This window comes from Planococcus citri, chromosome 1 (assembly GCF_950023065.1).
Source record: "Planococcus citri chromosome 1, ihPlaCitr1.1, whole genome shotgun sequence".
In the NCBI taxonomy this organism is placed as follows: domain Eukaryota; kingdom Metazoa; phylum Arthropoda; class Insecta; order Hemiptera; family Pseudococcidae; genus Planococcus; species Planococcus citri.
In genome coordinates this window covers 9,306,160-9,328,739 of record NC_088677.1, presented here as the reverse complement: position 1 = coordinate 9,328,739, position 22,580 = coordinate 9,306,160, and the positions used below count along the sequence as shown (strand labels likewise).

The following is a 22,580-nucleotide window of genomic DNA, read 5'->3' as shown; positions in this document are numbered from 1 at the left end:
TGAAAATGTTAAATATTCCATCTATTGCAATGCTATCTATCCGAAATGGAGCTCTGACCTATTTTCGATGTTCCGAATAGGCAAAACCCCCATTTCGACCATTCTGGAACCTCCACCGATTTTTTATCATTTCTCCAGAAACTTGAAATAGGTATGTAGCTCTGGAAGGGCTAAAAATCAACTTCAGCACAAATCACTTTATTTGGGGCCTATGTGGGTTGCCTTTAACCAATTTTTGGGGTTGTCGCGAAAATCGGCGTCTGCCGGTTCAGATGTGTATTTTTTCCCATTGGAAAAAAAACCAAAATATGAAAATGTTAAATATTCCATCTTTCGAGATGCTACCTATCTGAAATCGAGCTCCGACCTATTTTCGACGTTCCAAGTAGATAAAACCCCCATTTCGACCATTCTGGAGCCTCCAGCGATTTTTTATCATTTCTCCAGAAACTTGAAATAGGTATGTAGCTCTGGAAGGGCTAAAAATCAACTTCAGCACAAATCACTTTATTTGGGGCCTATGTGGGTTGCCTTTAACCAATTTTTGGGGTTGTCGCGAAAATCGGTGTCTGCCGGTTCAGATGTGTGTTTTGTCCATTGACTTGTACAATGAATAAACAGCAAAATTTGAAAATGTTTAATTGTTTTCCATCTATCGTGATGCTACCTATCCTGATTCAAGCTCCAACATGTGGTTTTTTCCAAAGAATGTACATATGTGCCTGCTCGGTACTGCACATGTGCAAGTCAATGGGCAAAATACTCATCTGAAAAAAGTTACGAGAGCTCAAAGTTGTAAAACTCAGAAAACTCTTTTGAAAACGCGGTTTTTTTATGTTTTTTTGTAGTTAAATATAATTTTACTCGAAATTTTGATCGAGGACATAGGTTTTTGAGGTAAGGAAAATGATCTACGTTGAATTCTCTACAAGATGGAATTTATTTGAAAATCATCCGCCCCATAGAAAAAAAGTTACGAGAGCTTAAAGTTGTAAAACTACTGAAAAAACTGTTTTTTCGTATTTTTTTTTTACAACTTTGAGCTTTTGTAACTTTTTTTCTATGGGGTGGATGATTATCAAATAATCTCCATCTTGTAGAGAATTTAACGTAGATCATTTTCCTTACCTCAAAAACCTATATCCTCGATCAAAATTTTGAATAAATTGCATTTAAACACAAAATTAACAATTCTTTTCCAAGGGTTTTACAACTTTGAGCTTTCATAACTTTGTTTCTATCGCTCGGACAATCTTTAAACTTATTTCATCTTGTAGAGAATTTAACGTAGATTATTTTTCTTATCTTAAACACCTATGTTCTTGATCAAAATTTCGAGTAAATTCTATTTAAGGGTAATTCTCAAAAAAAAGGTCAATTTTGATGTGCATAATTTTGAAAAATAAAAATCATTTTTTTGGAAAATTTCAAGTGGGAATCATTTGTATAGGTGTCCCAGATCCCTGTTCTAGTGTTGGCCTCAATTCGATCCCCCCACTGTGGACCCCTGGCCCCCCTAAAACAGCGATAATTAGGATTTGACCCTCATCGATGCGTAATATGTCGACTGATATGTTTTCGAGGTCGTAGAATTCGAATCTGGAGTTATTTTTCATTTAGAGATGGAGGGTGAGGCGTGGGGAGGGGGAAATGTCAAATTTTGCTTATATTATCGTGTAATATGTCGATTCATGTTTTTCAGGCCGCAAAGTTCGAATCTGGACTTATTTTTTGGTAGGGGTAGAGGTGAGGTGTGGGGAGGGAGAAAATGTCGAATTTCGCATGTATTATCAGGTAATATGTCGATTAGCGCGAAAAAAGCACAGCTGTCTGAAATTTGGCCAAGTCGAAGGACAAATGGGCGCTGGACAAGCCGAAGGACAATCTCAACGTTTTTTTGTTTCTAGCCTTACCTACTGGACATTATTCGAGTTTGAACACGTAATAAATGCGTACTTATCATGTAGAATAACTTCCCTTTCTTAATTATCGTTTTTGGCGGGTTCATCGGGGTAAATAAAAAGGCAAGCCGAAGGACACCGATTTTGCGAAATATCATATTTTCAGAGACAAGTAGGATCAGAACGAGCCATTGCGTAGGTTTTGAAAATAACATTGCGGGATAACATTTTTATGAGGACAGTGAACCAGTGCAGCCACTCGCCAGAAAAAAATGTTGGATTGGGAAGCTACCAAAAATAATTGAAAATTGCTCTAAAATTTGCGCAAAAAGTGTGTGACAGTTTTCAAATGTGAAATGTGAGCTTCCTATGGACTTATTCCAATTGCAGTTTGCACAATAATGGACCTTCGTGTTCTATGATAATGAGTATGTGTCAATTTTTCCCCAAAAAAATGAAGTTCATGACGCTTTATAACATTCATTTTCAAAAACATGGCGTGTGACAGCCAAGTCGAAAGACATTTGGGGTACAAAATCGAATGTACACCAATGAAAGGAGGGGCTAAAAATCTCAATACCATATGTGAAATGTGTGGGGGATGATCCTTGAATGGACCAAAAAATAAATAAAAAATTTCATGCTAAAACCTTTGAGAAATTTGCCATATACACGATTTTTACCTTTTTTGGAGAATTACCCGCCCCCCTCTCCCCTCCTATGCATAGAAAAATTCTGAAAATTGCACGGTAAGTTCGTCTTAGCATATACTAGAACGTACCATCACCACCTTGGGTTCACCCTTCTTTGTATTGTTCAAAAAAAAAATGTTTCCCTCGAAAACGGTCATTTTTCCACGTAAAACACCCCCCTCTCGCCTTCTATGCATAGAAAAATTCTGAAAATTGCACGGTAAGTTCGTCTTAGCATATACTACAACGTACCATCACCACCTCGGGTGCACCCCTGTTTGTATGGTTCAAAAAAAAAATTCCCCTCGAAAACGGCCATTTTTCCACGTAAAACGCCCCCCTCTCCCCTACTATGCATAGAAAAATGCTGAAAATTTTACCACAGGTTCGTCTTAGTATATACTACAACGTACCATCACCACCTTCGGTGCACCCTTCTTTGTATTGTTCAAAAAAAAAATTCCCTCGAAAACGGCTACTTTTCCACCTAAAACACCCCCCTCCCCCTCCTGTACAAGAAAAGTTCTCCAAAGGTTATTGGGTATGTGTCAGTTGACGGTCTTGTACTGCGATGTGCTCACAAACCACAAATTGTGAGCACATCGCAGTGAGTCACAATACGATTCCTGTAACTTTCCTGCATACTTGCACAGTGTAAATTCGCCTTCCGATTTACCAAGGCGAAGATTATCTTGCAAGGTAACTTCAGGCACATGTTTTCAACTAGAATGTTTATCAGCTAAAGTACGATATCTGCGTTGTATTGTAGGTAGCTCGCAAGTTTAGGTAGGTATCAATCGTCAGTAATGTCAGTATTATATACTGTGGCGAAACATGGAGCCAGTGATTTTAAATTTTCGAGACATGGGGTACCATACTTTTGAAAATTCATTTTTGGGTTCAAATTACTAAAACTATTAACGAAGACTTCGAATTTGTCAGAACGGATCGCGAAAAAAATATCGATGGATTTTGACGAAATTGTAGCGAAGACCTTCATTTCGAGTTGAAAGTCGCCAAAAAAAATTATTAGCCGAGGAGGTGTACTTATGGAAGGGAGGATATGATATGAATCCTTCAAAAATGCTCAAAAATACATTTTTCACGAAACGTTTTGAATTGTTTGCAAAATTTTAACCCATTTGCGTCGGTTACCTACTATATTGTTCTTACTTTTTCTTCATAAATTCCGAAAATCGTGCCCTAATTTTGAGCTGAGAATAAATTCAAAATGTTCGAATACATTTTGGGCAAAATCTTTACTCGAAATTGTTCCGAAGTCCATCAACATTTCTTTTGTCGAAATTTATTCGAATTCCTCGCGAAATTTTTAAACCGGTTTTGATAAGTCGTATGACACTTTTTCGAAACTCTTGATGTTGTATTTTTTATCACCAGCTCGGGTATCAATAGTCAGTTGGCATTTCTCTAGCCGATTCGAACTTGGAGCTTACAAAATTAGAAGAAGAAAAAAAATCAAAATTCGAGATTGAGGGCATTTTGCCTATCTTAATGGGGATGGGTGGGGCGAGGGGGCTACCATTTGAAAAGTTGGTACAACGATAAACCAACTTGAAATTTTAGTTTTGTACGAGTAGACTTTACAGTATAATTAATTTATGAATCGGATGAAAAAGTCGAAGCACTGTTTTAATGTACATACTTGTGTTATTTTTTTCTGTCCTTATAATAGGTAAGTTCTGGAACCAGTTTTGAGTTTTGGATTTTTCAGAATAATATGGAAAAGTATGGGTAGAGGTAACGACATCGAAAATCAAATAAGTAACTACATCTGAATGACTTTCAAAAGATTAAACGAGTCATGAACCCTCATCAGCATCTCTTCAGAGACTGTGAAAGGATTTTTCAGCAATTTCTATTTCAAAAATTATTATTCTAGTGACGATGACGTAATTACAAAAAAGGTTCTGTGTTTTTTTCGATAGGTAATTCGCTTGTACCTATCTGCATTCATTTAGGGTGGAGGAGAGATGAAATGAGATTTTAAAAAGTTGAAGTTTTCAGCATAAAGACTTTCAAAAAAAGATTCCCAGAATCAAAATTTCAATTTTATTTTGATTTTAATTCACGTTCGCGAAATAATGGAAGCATGATATTGAAAAATGAATAAAACTGAAGACTAATGCGATGCTAAGTGATGTATTGTGGATGCTATTGACTTACAAACTAACGTATACCTAAATTAATTCCGAAATAGGGATACAATTGCCTTAAAATAAATTAAAATATTCGTTACAATTAAATGATTATTAGAAATTATGATGCGATGCAACATTCCATTGGAAAAATTATATACAGCGGTGAAAAATCAAATCGAAGAATTCAGCGTTGCCATATTATTCATCCGTGAACGATTCTCATTCAGTCTTGCCTGTTACGAAAATATACAATATCAAAATATGAAGTAATTATTATAGGTAAGATAAACGAACCGCTGAATGTGGAATGCTGGTTAATTTCCATGGAAATGAGCGCAATGTTGAGTTTATAAAATGTGGTGAAATATTTACTCTCTACTCGAAGTTAATGTTGAAGCATTTTCGATTCGAATTTTCATTTAGGTTAAATTATGATTTTTGAACGCATAAGCTGCATGTATGTTTTTCACCCATAAGATTTAAAGGTGGGAAAGAGGGGAGAGGTACTGATCAAATTGCCATCCGTACAGTTGTCATGAGCCGATCGAGTCAACATTTGGTAAGAAAATAAAGGATAAAAAAAATACCAAAGAAATTCAAATTGAAGTCGGAGCAATTCAGTTACAATTCTCACATTCTTTTCAAACACGTTTCCATAATGCTTGGTGAAAAAAATCAGATGATAAGAGAAACACAACAGGAACAATACAAAAGGTTTGTGGCAAACATGGAGAGGGATACATATAAACTGAAACCAAAAGACGTGTACAAAGTAATCAAAATAATATTGGAAGATGAGGTACACAGAGCCAACATTGCCCCACCAGGCTGTGAAAAAAATGGTCAAATACTATGCAAACCTATGGAGTGATCCCAACAATGAAATTGAAGTGGCAAACCATGAGGAGAACATGGTATGATCCACTCTCTTGGGAAGAGCTAGATGGAGCCTTGAAAAGCTCCAGAAATGGAGAAGCCCCAGGCAGTGATAAATTACCAACAGACTTATTCAAGAACGCCACAATAACCATTAAGAAGAGACTGCTAGCTTTCTACAATAAAATACTATCAGGTGCGACCATACCAGAAGACTTCCGCACTGCAATAATTGTAATACCCATCTTCAAAAAAGGAGACCAAAATGACCCAGGAAACTACCGTGGAATTAGCCTACTAAATGCTGCTTACAAAATACTTGCAAAGATGCTAGCCAGAAGAATCGAGAGCCATGCGGAGCCAATAATATTGGAATGCCAAAATGGATTTTGAAAGGGAAGATCATGCATAGATGGAGTATATGCAACAAAACTGCTGATGGAGAACAGATGAGAATCTTTGACTATATAATACTGGACTGCTAGCACCTAGTTAAATAACACGTGAATTTGATAACGTGGTGAGGCGAACATAGATAGCGTTTATATGGCGTTATAAGGCTCTGTTCGCACCTAACAAATGCGAATTCCACTGAAGTGCGGTGAGAGAGGGTGTGGACAGAGCCTTATAGAACGGACATGTTGGGATCATCAATTTTACTTTGGCTAGCAGTCCAGTATTATATAGGGTGGTTGCGGGTTAGATGCCGGTGCGGGTTAGATGCCGGTGTGGTCACCAATTGCTCCCTATCAACTCTTTCTGAAAACTGATTAGCACAGATTATACCTTAAGGTGAACACAGTTTGTGTTAAAGTTTTGATCTGTGACGGTTATTGTTAACCTGGTTTGATATGCGAATGAAAAAATTTATGTAGCTAAAACCAGTGATACTTTTTTCACGTAATTTTTGAAACGCATTTTTTCTCCAGAAAAAGTGTTTCAAAACTGCATGTAAGTATCTCATGCATAAGTATATACCTTGAACTAACATATTCAAGCAAATTTACAAACATTTGTTTCAATTCTGGTATGAAAATTGACCTTGCAATCTGACCCATCATTTCGGGATAAATGCCGGTTTTTGTGATCGGGATAGATGCCGCATAGTAATTAAATGGGAGTGAGGAAGGTGAAATTTTTTTTTGTTAATACTGCGGCAAAAAGTCCAAAAATGATCGTTTTTTAAATATTTTCAACTGGTGTGGTCAATTTTTGGAATTACATTCATTTTAACACATATTGTCAATTCTCAAAAACACCTTTTTTATTTTTTGATTAATTAAACTTCCATTGTGAATTTTTGATGTTCATTTTATTTATTGTGCATGAAATAAAAGAATTTCATCGAATTCAATCTTCCAGCAGCCTTTTTTGGGGGGGTTTTGGGTAGTGGCATCTATCCCTCACCAAATCGGCATCTAACCCGCACTGGGGGATAGATGCCAGTAGGTGCGGGTTAGATGCCGGTCAAAAAGTGACCTTGTTTTTTTTTTCAAATTGCAAAAAAACTACTGGATAAAAAAAATTACGCTTGTAGTATAATATAGAGGAATAATTGCTCTACCGATTCGCGCAAATTTGAAATCATTTCGATGAAAATTATGGCAGTGAGGCTCAAAAAACCGCAACACACCGGCATCTAACCCCCGACTATGGGCATCTAACCCGCAACCACCCTAGTCAAAGATGAGAATATAACTTAGAGACCCACATGTGCTTTGTTGATCTAGAGAAGGCGTATGATCGAGTACAAAGGAAGAAGTTGTTTGAAATCCTGAGGAAAATCGAAGTGAATGAACAAATAGTATGTCTACTTGAAGAAATATACACAGATAATGTAATGAGAGTAAGATCTGGAAACATGTTGGGAAGCAAAGAAGATAGGAAGAGGAGTAAGACTGGGATGCCCAATGTCATGTAGTCTGTTCAACATCTACTTTGATGACATGATTAAAGAATGGCTGAAAACCAAGCCAAAAGGGCTAGACATCAACGACACCCATGTCAATACCCTGCTGTTTGCTGTATTGCTGATGATCAGGTGGCCTTTGCTGACAACAAAGATGACTTGCAGAGAGCAATGTACAACCTTCAGAAAGTAGCTGATAAGTACGGAATGAGAATCTTGTTGTCAAAAACAAAGGTGATGCCCTTCGATGGGAAAGAGCCAATATGCAGTAAAATTGTTTTAAATGGACTGCCAGTGGAACAAGTTAAAAGCTTTAAATATCTCAGATGTGAGCTGTCATATGAAAGAGAAGTTGACGCACAACTTAAGATCAGAAAATTCCTGAGAGTAAGCGGAGCTATAAACTGAGCCATACCTCCAAGAAAAGTCAGAGCCGAAACTCGAATAAGAATCTACAATACGCTGGCAAGACCAATGCTGCTGTATGGAAGTGAAACATGGACAATGAGAAAGGATATAAAAAGCAGAGCAACCTCAGCGGAAATGAGATTCATGCGAGCCACAGCAGGATATACTAGACAAGATAGGAAAAGGAACGAAGACATCCTGATTCCTGAAGGAGCTAGGAGCAGAGCCAATCATTAGACGAGTGAAAGATTACAGAAAGAAATGGAAAAAACACGTTGACAGAATGCCTGATGAACGGTCCCCTCGAAAAGTCAGAGAGTACACTCCAACTGGTAGGAGGAGTAGAGGAAGACTGAAGAAAAGACTTGATGATACATCAGCGAGCAATTCTTCTACATTTTCCCAGATCGGCTGAACAGCTCACCCGGTCAAAGTTCAATGATGATGATGATCATTTTATTATTTATTTACAAGGTACATACACACATATAATTGCACATTTTTTTCGGGTCAGAATTAAAAATGAACAGCGAAAGAAAAATGATAGGAAAAATATAAACTTACAAAGATTGATTTTAAGAATGGAAAAAGCAGCATTTTTTAGATAAATTCTGACAAACGTTGGGACTTTTTTTACAACTTTTGCAAAAGCTGTACTTTCAGACTGTTTTTTTGGGTAACAAGTTTTTATTGATCATTTTGACACAAAACAAAATTTTTTGGATAAATTGTCGAGAAACAAGTCTTTGCTTACAATATTTCGTAAAAAAAATAATAATGTAGAACTCGCTGACAATTTTGACAAAAACCTGGAGTTTTTTTTTTACAATAATGATTTATTTTGCCAAAAAACAGGTTTTTTTTGATAAAAACAAATAAAAAAATTTTTTGACAATGATTTGAAAAAAAACAGTGCTTTTCAGGATGATTTGGACTAAAGCAATGATTTTTGCTAAGTTTGGCAACAGGATTTTTTGAACATTTTACTAAAGTTAGGAGTTTTTTTTATAATTTTGATTTTGACATTAAGAAAGCAACTTCTTTACAATTTTGACAAATAAATGAGATTTTTTTTGACAATTTAGGCAAAAAACATATGTAACAAGGACTTCTTCAGATAATATTGGCAAAACCAGTTTCTTTTCGAAATTTTGGCCAACTAACAAGTCGTTTTCAGAGGGTGTTAAAATTGGAGTGTAGAATAAATTTCAGCTTTCCATCTCCATTTGATGAAATTTTGTGAAAAATTAAAGTTTCAAAAATCATCTGGAGGCTGCAGGAATTTTCAAAAAGTCGCTGGAGCATCCAAAACGACTTGAAATCCACCTGCAGTACTTCGTAGCGTATTTAAATTAGTTTTTAGAATAAATTTTAGCTTTACAACTCCAATTTGATGGAATTTTGTGGGAATTTCGAGTTTCAAAAATCTGTTGGAGGCTCCAGAACTGCTCAAAACTGGTTGAAACTGTTTCCAATCGATTTGGCATGTCGAAAATAGGGTATATCCCAAATTTCAGCTTTCTTGGTCAATTTGGTAAAATTTTGATTTTTTTCCCTCATTTTTGGCCTAAATTCGATTTTCAAAAATTCACTAAAAAATCGAAAACCCCACTATAGCACTTGAAATTTTGACAGGTGATAAATTTTTGCATGATCTTTTTTTGTGGCTTGATGATTTTCATGAAAAATTTTTCAAAAGTGTTCATTTCCAAGAGTTTTAGTTTTTTGCAAAAAAATCAAAAACTAAGCATCCTAGAAAAAAACTAACGACATCATGTCGATTGGAAATTTGATTCTCTACAACTTTGTCACCATGAAATTTTTTTTGGACGCTTCCTTTCACCTCCAGATCGATTTCAATGAAACTCCGTTTGCAAATTTTTCAAAAGTTGATCTTTAAAAGTTTTAGACCCTTGGTTTTTTGACAAAATAATGGTCAAATAAGAACATGAATCCTGAATTCGGTTTCTACGGGTCATGTCACCCCCATCTAGACACTTTTCGAGATGATTTTGGGTGAAATTTGAAACATTCAGCATACCCGACTCAAAGTGTTATTTTTGGTTGCAGGGAGTCATGCAAACCCCAAAAATGCAAAAACATCAAAATCGATTTTTTTTGAGATGTGACCTTATAACTCCCGAGGTGCGACATCTGCGAGTAGGTTCGATGTGATGTGATCGTGAAGAACGAATAACATTCAAATGGTAACGAACGATTCTCCCGACTCAAAGTGTTATTTTTGGTTGCAGGGAGTCATGCAAACCCCAAAAATGCAAAAACATCAAAATCGATTTTTTTTGAGATGTGACCTTATAACTCCCGAGGTGCGACATCTGCGACTAGGTTCGATGTGATGTGATCGTGAAGAACGAATAACATTCAAATGGTAACGAACGATTCTAGCCTGCATTGAAGCAGGAGGTGCTCAATTTGAGCATCTTTTATGATCGTTTATTTCTTTTTTACCTTTGTTATAATTTTTTTAAAATTTTAGATTAAGATTTTAAATTTTTGGCAAATTGCCAAATGGGAATAGAAAAGTAAAAAAATTGAATTTTTCGAAAGTTCATTTCAAAATTCCTAATTGCTAGAATGTCATTAGTTTTTTTCTAGGATGCTTGGTTTTTGATTTTTGTCTAAAAACTAAGAGTCTAAAATTTTTTGAGATGAACTTTTGAAAAATTTGCAAGGTGACTTTCATTAAAATTGATCTGGAGGTGAAAGGAAGCGTCCAAAAAAAATTTCATGGTGACAAAGTTGTAGAGAATCAAATTTCCAATCGACTTAATGTCCTTAGTTTTTTTCTAGGATGCTTAGTTTTGAATTTTTTTACAAAAAATTTGCAAGCCAAGCTTCATTAAAATTGATCTGGAGATGAAAAAAAGCATCCTACGAAAAAATTACATCGAGGAAAATTGTAGAGAATTGAATTTCCAATTGACTTGATGTCGTTAGTTTTTTTCTAGGATGCTTAGTTTTTGATTTTTTTGCAAAAAACTAAAATTTCAGAAAAATTTGCTAACTGAGCTTCATTAAAATTGATCTGGAGGCGAAAGGAAGCGTCCAAAAAGAATTTCATGAAAACAAAGTGGTAGAGAATTAAATTTCCAATCGACGTAATGTCGTTAGTTTTTTTCTAGGATGCTTGATTTTTGATTTTTTTAAAGAAAAACTAAAACTCTTAGAAATGAACACTTGAAAATTTTTTCATGAAAATCATCAAGCCACAAAAATTGATCTGGAGGCGAAAGGAAGCAACCAAAAAAATTTCGTGAAAACAAAATTGTAGAGAATTAAATTTCGAATCGACATGATGTCGTTAGTTTTTTTCTAGGATGCTTAGTTTTTGATTTTTCAAAGAAAAACTAAAACGTGAAAATCGGGATACTGACTTTTGGGCCACTCTGTATGTGTAAGCACATTCACGCTTGTGTGCAAAAACATGACAAGATCAATCGAGAATTGGCCAATGACGAAAATTGTAACTCCTTTCCTTATCCGTAGTACCTACCTACCAACAGTGTAACAGAAAATAGCAACCCGAATGTAAAAAAAGAAAGTATCGACATCGTCAGGAAACTACTAGATTGAGGGACAGTAGTTTTAATGAAAGAGGAAAATTCAGAAAAACGTTCGAATCCTGTCAACATGAACAGGAAAATAGAAAAGCAGACGTAAGTATTATTTTAAAAAAGAAAAGAAGAAAAAACGTATGCGCCTCAGTTTATCAGGAGATTCTGAAAACATCATCTTGGAGCCACTTCATAGAGCAGAGCATGGTGACACAGCAGAAGCTTTAAACATTATCGACTTCGAAGACAGTGAACATTGTTATGATGTTAAAAAAAGGTAATTGACATATTGTATAAAAATCAGAAGGTGTAAAGATTAATTTGGGAGCAAAATAGCCAAATTGTGGCTTATTCTCGATCTATGTACCTACTAGTATTTTACGAGTTGATTCGAATTTTTCAAATTTGCGCGCCCTCTGAATGCAAATTTGGTCATTTCGAGTCTTCCTGAAGCCCCTCCCCGCTCTCTGCGCGATTTTCGATTTTTCCAGAATTTGCAAACATTTCTCCGGAGTGCGTGAAAATTAATTTGGAACGTTGAAAACCGAATTGTGGATTATTCCGAACATTTGTGCAGGAGGACACCTCGAGTAGGAATGTTTTTTTGACCAGAACACGTCTGGAAATGGGGGTAAAATGAGGATATGAAAGCTTCAAGTAGGTCGAGATAAGGCCGCTGCTCGATTTTTAGCTACCACAAAATTTTGAGCCGAAGACAATTTGGTCCTCGTGTTTACTGTACTACTGTCCTGAAAGGAGTTGTCTGAGCAGGAGTATATTTTTTGGAGCATGCCTCGAGTTATACATATAACAACGCTTTGAAACAACATTACGCGAATCAGATTTCGAAATCGATAGCATTATGAATATTGTAGAGTCGTCCTGCATTGAAAAATACTTACGCGTCGTCGTTAAGGCGTGCTTCTTCATCTTTGACTGCTTTCACTCCGCCGGGCACGCCCGGGGCAGTGACATATGTGACTGCGAGAAGACCTAACGCAGCCAAGAGAAGAAACTTTTTCAAGTAATTGAAGATGAGCATTTTTATATACGATGTCGAGTTTTTCGAATGACTTCGAATTCAACGTGCTTATTACAGCAATAGGTATACCTATGTACGAATTAAAAAACCGAGTTCCAACTACAACGAGGTACCGATTTCGAATGATGTTTTGTACATACGAATTTATTTCCTTATGTAATAAAAAATTCATTGGAATTCGCGCAGCCCTAGGCATATATTTGCGTTAACTGTCGTAGTTTTTCGCGAAGATGTTGACGAGCATTGATTTATTTGATTTCCAATGGCGAAGAAGGTAAACAAAGCTACACGACGATGACTCATCGAGATGTCGATTCGATACAATACGTTTACCTGAATCCTTAGTCACTGAAGGTGGCAAGTGTTTTTTGTTTGTTTTATACCGATGTACGCGTATGCGGTTTATTTTCGAATCGATTTTTATTGATTTTTTTAGTGGCGAAAACATGTTCTTACGTAGGTACATAAATTTCAACTATAGAATGTTTATCAGCTAAAGTGATATCTGCGTTGTATTGTAGGTAGCTCATAAGTTTAGGTAGGTATCAATCGTCAGTATTATATACTGTGGCGAAACATGGAGCCAGTGATTTTAAATTTTCGAGACATGGGGTACCATACTTTTGAAAATTCATTTTTGGGTTCAAATTACTAAAACTATTAACGAAGACTTCGAATTTGTCAGAACGGATCGCGAAAAAAATATCGATGGATTTTGACGAAATTGTAGCGAAGACCTTCATTTCGAGTTGAAAGTCGCCAAAAAAAATTATTAGCCGAGGAGGTGTACTTATGGAAGGGAGGATATGATATGAATCCTTCAAAAATGCTCAAAAATACATTTTTCACGAAACGTTTTGAATTGTTTGCAAAATTTTAACCCATTTGCGTCGGTTACCTACTATATTGTTCTTACTTTTTCTTCATAAATTCCGAAAATCGTGCCCTAATTTTGAGCTGAGAATAAATTCAAAATGTTCGAATACATTTTGGGCAAAATCTTTACTCGAAATTGTTCCGAAGTCCATCAACATTTCTTTTGTCGAAATTTATTCGAATTCCTCGCGAAATTTTTAAACCGGTTTTGATAAGTCGTATGACACTTTTTCGAAACTCTTGATGTTGTATTTTTTATCACCAGCTCGGGTATCAATAGTCAGTTGGCATTTCTCTAGCCGATTCGAACTTGGAGCTTACAAAATTAGAAGAAGAAAAAAAATCAAAATTCGAGATTGAGGGCATTTTGCCTATCTTAATGGGGATGGGTGGGGCGAGGGGGCTACCATTTGAAAAGTTGGTACAACGATAAACCAACTTGAAATTTTAGTTTTGTACGAGTAGACTTTACAGTATAATTAATTTATGAATCGGATGAAAAAGTCGAAGCACTGTTTTAATGTACATACTTGTGTTATTTTTTTCTGTCCTTATAATAGGTAAGTTCTGGAACCAGTTTTGAGTTTTGGATTTTTCAGAATAATATGGAAAAGTATGGGTAGAGGTAACGACATCGAAAATCAAATAAGTAACTACATCTGAATGACTTTCAAAAGATTAAACGAGTCATGAACCCTCATCAGCATCTCTTCAGAGACTGTGAAAGGATTTTTCAGCAATTTCTATTTCAAAAATTATTATTCTAGTGACGATGACGTAATTACAAAAAAGGTTCTGTGTTTTTTTCGATAGGTAATTCGCTTGTACCTATCTGCATTCATTTAGGGTGGAGGAGAGATGAAATGAGATTTTAAAAAGTTGAAGTTTTCAGCATAAAGACTTTCAAAAAAAGATTCCCAGAATCAAAATTTCAATTTTATTTTGATTTTAATTCACGTTCGCGAAATAATGGAAGCATGATATTGAAAAATGAATAAAACTGAAGACTAATGCGATGCTAAGTGATGTATTGTGGATGCTATTGACTTACAAACTAACGTATACCTAAATTAATTCCGAAATAGGGATACAATTGCCTTAAAATAAATTAAAATATTCGTTACAATTAAATGATTATTAGAAATTATGATGCGATGCAACATTCCATTGGAAAAATTATATACAGCGGTGAAAAATCAAATCGAAGAATTCAGCGTTGCCATATTATTCATCCGTGAACGATTCTCATTCAGTCTTGCCTGTTACGAAAATATACAATATCAAAATATGAAGTAATTATTATAGGTAAGATAAACGAACCGCTGAATGTGGAATGCTGGTTAATTTCCATGGAAATGAGCGCAATGTTGAGTTTATAAAATGTGGTGAAATATTTACTCTCTACTCGAAGTTAATGTTGAAGCATTTTCGATTCGAATTTTCATTTAGGTTAAATTATGATTTTTGAACGCATAAGCTGCATGTATGTTTTTCACCCATAAGATTTAAAGGTGGGAAAGAGGGGAGAGGTACTGATCAAATTGCCATCCGTACAGTTGTCATGAGCCGATCGAGTCAACATTTGGTAAGAAAATAAAGGATAAAAAAAATACCAAAGAAATTCAAATTGAAGTCGGAGCAATTCAGTTACAATTCTCACATTCTTTTCAAACACGTTTCCATAATGCTTGGTGAAAAAAATCAGATGATAAGAGAAACACAACAGGAACAATACAAAAGGTTTGTGGCAAACATGGAGAGGGATACATATAAACTGAAACCAAAAGACGTGTACAAAGTAATCAAAATAATATTGGAAGATGAGGTACACAGAGCCAACATTGCCCCACCAGGCTGTGAAAAAAATGGTCAAATACTATGCAAACCTATGGAGTGATCCCAACAATGAAATTGAAGTGGCAAACCATGAGGAGAACATGGTATGATCCACTCTCTTGGGAAGAGCTAGATGGAGCCTTGAAAAGCTCCAGAAATGGAGAAGCCCCAGGCAGTGATAAATTACCAACAGACTTATTCAAGAACGCCACAATAACCATTAAGAAGAGACTGCTAGCTTTCTACAATAAAATACTATCAGGTGCGACCATACCAGAAGACTTCCGCACTGCAATAATTGTAATACCCATCTTCAAAAAAGGAGACCAAAATGACCCAGGAAACTACCGTGGAATTAGCCTACTAAATGCTGCTTACAAAATACTTGCAAAGATGCTAGCCAGAAGAATCGAGAGCCATGCGGAGCCAATAATATTGGAATGCCAAAATGGATTTTGAAAGGGAAGATCATGCATAGATGGAGTATATGCAACAAAACTGCTGATGGAGAACAGATGAGAATCTTTGACTATATAATACTGGACTGCTAGCACCTAGTTAAATAACACGTGAATTTGATAACGTGGTGAGGCGAACATAGATAGCGTTTATATGGCGTTATAAGGCTCTGTTCGCACCTAACAAATGCGAATTCCACTGAAGTGCGGTGAGAGAGGGTGTGGACAGAGCCTTATAGAACGGACATGTTGGGATCATCAATTTTACTTTGGCTAGCAGTCCAGTATTATATAGGGTGGTTGCGGGTTAGATGCCGGTGCGGGTTAGATGCCGGTGTGGTCACCAATTGCTCCCTATCAACTCTTTCTGAAAACTGATTAGCACAGATTATACCTTAAGGTGAACACAGTTTGTGTTAAAGTTTTGATCTGTGACGGTTATTGTTAACCTGGTTTGATATGCGAATGAAAAAATTTATGTAGCTAAAACCAGTGATACTTTTTTCACGTAATTTTTGAAACGCATTTTTTCTCCAGAAAAAGTGTTTCAAAACTGCATGTAAGTATCTCATGCATAAGTATATACCTTGAACTAACATATTCAAGCAAATTTACAAACATTTGTTTCAATTCTGGTATGAAAATTGACCTTGCAATCTGACCCATCATTTCGGGATAAATGCCGGTTTTTGTGATCGGGATAGATGCCGCATAGTAATTAAATGGGAGTGAGGAAGGTGAAATTTTTTTTTGTTAATACTGCGGCAAAAAGTCCAAAAATGATCGTTTTTTAAATATTTTCAACTGGTGTGGTCAATTTTTGGAATTACATTCATTTTAACACATATTGTCAATTCTCAAAAACACCTTTTTTATTTTTTGATTAATTAAACTTCCATTGTGAATTTTTGATGTTCATTTTATTTATTGTGCATGAAATAAAAGAATTTCATCGAATTCAATCTTCCAGCAGCCTTTTTTGGGGGGGTTTTGGGTAGTGGCATCTATCCCTCACCAAATCGGCATCTAACCCGCACTGGGGGATAGATGCCAGTAGGTGCGGGTTAGATGCCGGTCAAAAAGTGACCTTGTTTTTTTTTTCAAATTGCAAAAAAACTACTGGATAAAAAAAATTACGCTTGTAGTATAATATAGAGGAATAATTGCTCTACCGATTCGCGCAAATTTGAAATCATTTCGATGAAAATTATGGCAGTGAGGCTCAAAAAACCGCAACACACCGGCATCTAACCCCCGACTATGGGCATCTAACCCGCAACCACCCTAGTCAAAGATGAGAATATAACTTAGAGACCCACATGTGCTTTGTTGATCTAGAGAAGGCGTATGATCGAGTACAAAGGAAGAAGTTGTTTGAAATCCTGAGGAAAATCGAAGTGAATGAACAAATAGTATGTCTACTTGAAGAAATATACACAGATAATGTAATGAGAGTAAGATCTGGAAACATGTTGGGAAGCAAAGAAGATAGGAAGAGGAGTAAGACTGGGATGCCCAATGTCATGTAGTCTGTTCAACATCTACTTTGATGACATGATTAAAGAATGGCTGAAAACCAAGCCAAAAGGGCTAGACATCAACGACACCCATGTCAATACCCTGCTGTTTGCTGTATTGCTGATGATCAGGTGGCCTTTGCTGACAACAAAGATGACTTGCAGAGAGCAATGTACAACCTTCAGAAAGTAGCTGATAAGTACGGAATGAGAATCTTGTTGTCAAAAACAAAGGTGATGCCCTTCGATGGGAAAGAGCCAATATGCAGTAAAATTGTTTTAAATGGACTGCCAGTGGAACAAGTTAAAAGCTTTAAATATCTCAGATGTGAGCTGTCATATGAAAGAGAAGTTGACGCACAACTTAAGATCAGAAAATTCCTGAGAGTAAGCGGAGCTATAAACTGAGCCATACCTCCAAGAAAAGTCAGAGCCGAAACTCGAATAAGAATCTACAATACGCTGGCAAGACCAATGCTGCTGTATGGAAGTGAAACATGGACAATGAGAAAGGATATAAAAAGCAGAGCAACCTCAGCGGAAATGAGATTCATGCGAGCCACAGCAGGATATACTAGACAAGATAGGAAAAGGAACGAAGACATCCTGATTCCTGAAGGAGCTAGGAGCAGAGCCAATCATTAGACGAGTGAAAGATTACAGAAAGAAATGGAAAAAACACGTTGACAGAATGCCTGATGAACGGTCCCCTCGAAAAGTCAGAGAGTACACTCCAACTGGTAGGAGGAGTAGAGGAAGACTGAAGAAAAGACTTGATGATACATCAGCGAGCAATTCTTCTACATTTTCCCAGATCGGCTGAACAGCTCACCCGGTCAAAGTTCAATGATGATGATGATCATTTTATTATTTATTTACAAGGTACATACACACATATAATTGCACATTTTTTTCGGGTCAGAATTAAAAATGAACAGCGAAAGAAAAATGATAGGAAAAATATAAACTTACAAAGATTGATTTTAAGAATGGAAAAAGCAGCATTTTTTAGATAAATTCTGACAAACGTTGGGACTTTTTTTACAACTTTTGCAAAAGCTGTACTTTCAGACTGTTTTTTTGGGTAACAAGTTTTTATTGATCATTTTGACACAAAACAAAATTTTTTGGATAAATTGTCGAGAAACAAGTCTTTGCTTACAATATTTCGTAAAAAAAATAATAATGTAGAACTCGCTGACAATTTTGACAAAAACCTGGAGTTTTTTTTTTACAATAATGATTTATTTTGCCAAAAAACAGGTTTTTTTTGATAAAAACAAATAAAAAAATTTTTTGACAATGATTTGAAAAAAAACAGTGCTTTTCAGGATGATTTGGACTAAAGCAATGATTTTTGCTAAGTTTGGCAACAGGATTTTTTGAACATTTTACTAAAGTTAGGAGTTTTTTTTATAATTTTGATTTTGACATTAAGAAAGCAACTTCTTTACAATTTTGACAAATAAATGAGATTTTTTTTGACAATTTAGGCAAAAAACATATGTAACAAGGACTTCTTCAGATAATATTGGCAAAACCAGTTTCTTTTCGAAATTTTGGCCAACTAACAAGTCGTTTTCAGAGGGTGTTAAAATTGGAGTGTAGAATAAATTTCAGCTTTCCATCTCCATTTGATGAAATTTTGTGAAAAATTAAAGTTTCAAAAATCATCTGGAGGCTGCAGGAATTTTCAAAAAGTCGCTGGAGCATCCAAAACGACTTGAAATCCACCTGCAGTACTTCGTAGCGTATTTAAATTAGTTTTTAGAATAAATTTTAGCTTTACAACTCCAATTTGATGGAATTTTGTGGGAATTTCGAGTTTCAAAAATCTGTTGGAGGCTCCAGAACTGCTCAAAACTGGTTGAAACTGTTTCCAATCGATTTGGCATGTCGAAAATAGGGTATATCCCAAATTTCAGCTTTCTTGGTCAATTTGGTAAAATTTTGATTTTTTTCCCTCATTTTTGGCCTAAATTCGATTTTCAAAAATTCACTAAAAAATCGAAAACCCCACTATAGCACTTGAAATTTTGACAGGTGATAAATTTTTGCATGATCTTTTTTTGTGGCTTGATGATTTTCATGAAAAATTTTTCAAAAGTGTTCATTTCCAAGAGTTTTAGTTTTTTGCAAAAAAATCAAAAACTAAGCATCCTAGAAAAAAACTAACGACATCATGTCGATTGGAAATTTGATTCTCTACAACTTTGTCACCATGAAATTTTTTTTGGACGCTTCCTTTCACCTCCAGATCGATTTCAATGAAACTCCGTTTGCAAATTTTTCAAAAGTTGATCTTTAAAAGTTTTAGACCCTTGGTTTTTTGACAAAATAATGGTCAAATAAGAACATGAATCCTGAATTCGGTTTCTACGGGTCATGTCACCCCCATCTAGACACTTTTCGAGATGATTTTGGGTGAAATTTGAAACATTCAGCATACCCGACTCAAAGTGTTATTTTTGGTTGCAGGGAGTCATGCAAACCCCAAAAATGCAAAAACATCAAAATCGATTTTTTTTGAGATGTGACCTTATAACTCCCGAGGTGCGACATCTGCGAGTAGGTTCGATGTGATGTGATCGTGAAGAACGAATAACATTCAAATGGTAACGAACGATTCTCCCGACTCAAAGTGTTATTTTTGGTTGCAGGGAGTCATGCAAACCCCAAAAATGCAAAAACATCAAAATCGATTTTTTTTGAGATGTGACCTTATAACTCCCGAGGTGCGACATCTGCGACTAGGTTCGATGTGATGTGATCGTGAAGAACGAATAACATTCAAATGGTAACGAACGATTCTAGCCTGCATTGAAGCAGGAGGTGCTCAATTTGAGCATCTTTTATGATCGTTTATTTCTTTTTTACCTTTGTTATAATTTTTTTAAAATTTTAGATTAAGATTTTAAATTTTTGGCAAATTGCCAAATGGGAATAGAAAAGTAAAAAAATTGAATTTTTCGAAAGTTCATTTCAAAATTCCTAATTGCTAGAATGTCATTAGTTTTTTTCTAGGATGCTTGGTTTTTGATTTTTGTCTAAAAACTAAGAGTCTAAAATTTTTTGAGATGAACTTTTGAAAAATTTGCAAGGTGACTTTCATTAAAATTGATCTGGAGGTGAAAGGAAGCGTCCAAAAAAAATTTCATGGTGACAAAGTTGTAGAGAATCAAATTTCCAATCGACTTAATGTCCTTAGTTTTTTTCTAGGATGCTTAGTTTTGAATTTTTTTACAAAAAATTTGCAAGCCAAGCTTCATTAAAATTGATCTGGAGATGAAAAAAAGCATCCTACGAAAAAATTACATCGAGGAAAATTGTAGAGAATTGAATTTCCAATTGACTTGATGTCGTTAGTTTTTTTCTAGGATGCTTAGTTTTTGATTTTTTTGCAAAAAACTAAAATTTCAGAAAAATTTGCTAACTGAGCTTCATTAAAATTGATCTGGAGGCGAAAGGAAGCGTCCAAAAAGAATTTCATGAAAACAAAGTGGTAGAGAATTAAATTTCCAATCGACGTAATGTCGTTAGTTTTTTTCTAGGATGCTTGATTTTTGATTTTTTTAAAGAAAAACTAAAACTCTTAGAAATGAACACTTGAAAATTTTTTCATGAAAATCATCAAGCCACAAAAATTGATCTGGAGGCGAAAGGAAGCAACCAAAAAAATTTCGTGAAAACAAAATTGTAGAGAATTAAATTTCGAATCGACATGATGTCGTTAGTTTTTTTCTAGGATGCTTAGTTTTTGATTTTTCAAAGAAAAACTAAAACGTGAAAATCGGGATACTGACTTTTGGGCCACTCTGTATGTGTAAGCACATTCACGCTTGTGTGCAAAAACATGACAAGATCAATCGAGAATTGGCCAATGACGAAAATTGTAACTCCTTTCCTTATCCGTAGTACCTACCTACCAACAGTGTAACAGAAAATAGCAACCCGAATGTAAAAAAAGAAAGTATCGACATCGTCAGGAAACTACTAGATTGAGGGACAGTAGTTTTAATGAAAGAGGAAAATTCAGAAAAACGTTCGAATCCTGTCAACATGAACAGGAAAATAGAAAAGCAGACGTAAGTATTATTTTAAAAAAGAAAAGAAGAAAAAACGTATGCGCCTCAGTTTATCAGGAGATTCTGAAAACATCATCTTGGAGCCACTTCATAGAGCAGAGCATGGTGACACAGCAGAAGCTTTAAACATTATCGACTTCGAAGACAGTGAACATTGTTATGATGTTAAAAAAAGGTAATTGACATATTGTATAAAAATCAGAAGGTGTAAAGATTAATTTGGGAGCAAAATAGCCAAATTGTGGCTTATTCTCGATCTATGTACCTACTAGTATTTTACGAGTTGATTCGAATTTTTCAAATTTGCGCGCCCTCTGAATGCAAATTTGGTCATTTCGAGTCTTCCTGAAGCCCCTCCCCGCTCTCTGCGCGATTTTCGATTTTTCCAGAATTTGCAAACATTTCTCCGGAGTGCGTGAAAATTAATTTGGAACGTTGAAAACCGAATTGTGGATTATTCCGAACATTTGTGCAGGAGGACACCTCGAGTAGGAATGTTTTTTTGACCAGAACACGTCTGGAAATGGGGGTAAAATGAGGATATGAAAGCTTCAAGTAGGTCGAGATAAGGCCGCTGCTCGATTTTTAGCTACCACAAAATTTTGAGCCGAAGACAATTTGGTCCTCGTGTTTACTGTACTACTGTCCTGAAAGGAGTTGTCTGAGCAGGAGTATATTTTTTGGAGCATGCCTCGAGTTATACATATAACAACGCTTTGAAACAACATTACGCGAATCAGATTTCGAAATCGATAGCATTATGAATATTGTAGAGTCGTCCTGCATTGAAAAATACTTACGCGTCGTCGTTAAGGCGTGCTTCTTCATCTTTGACTGCTTTCACTCCGCCGGGCACGCCCGGGGCAGTGACATATGTGACTGCGAGAAGACCTAACGCAGCCAAGAGAAGAAACTTTTTCAAGTAATTGAAGATGAGCATTTTTATATACGATGTCGAGTTTTTCGAATGACTTCGAATTCAACGTGCTTATTACAGCAATAGGTATACCTATGTACGAATTAAAAAACCGAGTTCCAACTACAACGAGGTACCGATTTCGAATGATGTTTTGTACATACGAATTTATTTCCTTATGTAATAAAAAATTCATTGGAATTCGCGCAGCCCTAGGCATATATTTGCGTTAACTGTCGTAGTTTTTCGCGAAGATGTTGACGAGCATTGATTTATTTGATTTCCAATGGCGAAGAAGGTAAACAAAGCTACACGACGATGACTCATCGA

The 22,580-nt window shown here is 35.7% G+C and overlaps 2 long non-coding RNA genes across 2 annotated transcripts; both read right to left on the bottom strand.

Annotated features, from left to right (window-relative positions):
- Positions 1 to 4,737: 4,737 nt before the first annotated feature.
- Positions 4,738 to 12,792, bottom strand: LOC135846986 (uncharacterized). Its single transcript, XR_010559060.1, has 2 exons — positions 12,423 to 12,792; positions 4,738 to 4,985 (listed from the first exon to the last, which is right to left on the bottom strand). It is a non-coding gene; the product is annotated as an uncharacterized LOC135846986 (long non-coding RNA).
- Positions 12,793 to 14,449: 1,657 nt separating this feature from the next.
- LOC135846967 (uncharacterized) lies at positions 14,450 to 22,504 on the bottom strand. The gene is made up of 2 exons (XR_010559056.1): positions 22,135 to 22,504; positions 14,450 to 14,697 (listed from the first exon to the last, which is right to left on the bottom strand). It is a non-coding gene; the product is annotated as an uncharacterized LOC135846967 (long non-coding RNA).
- Positions 22,505 to 22,580: the final 76 nt, after the last annotated feature.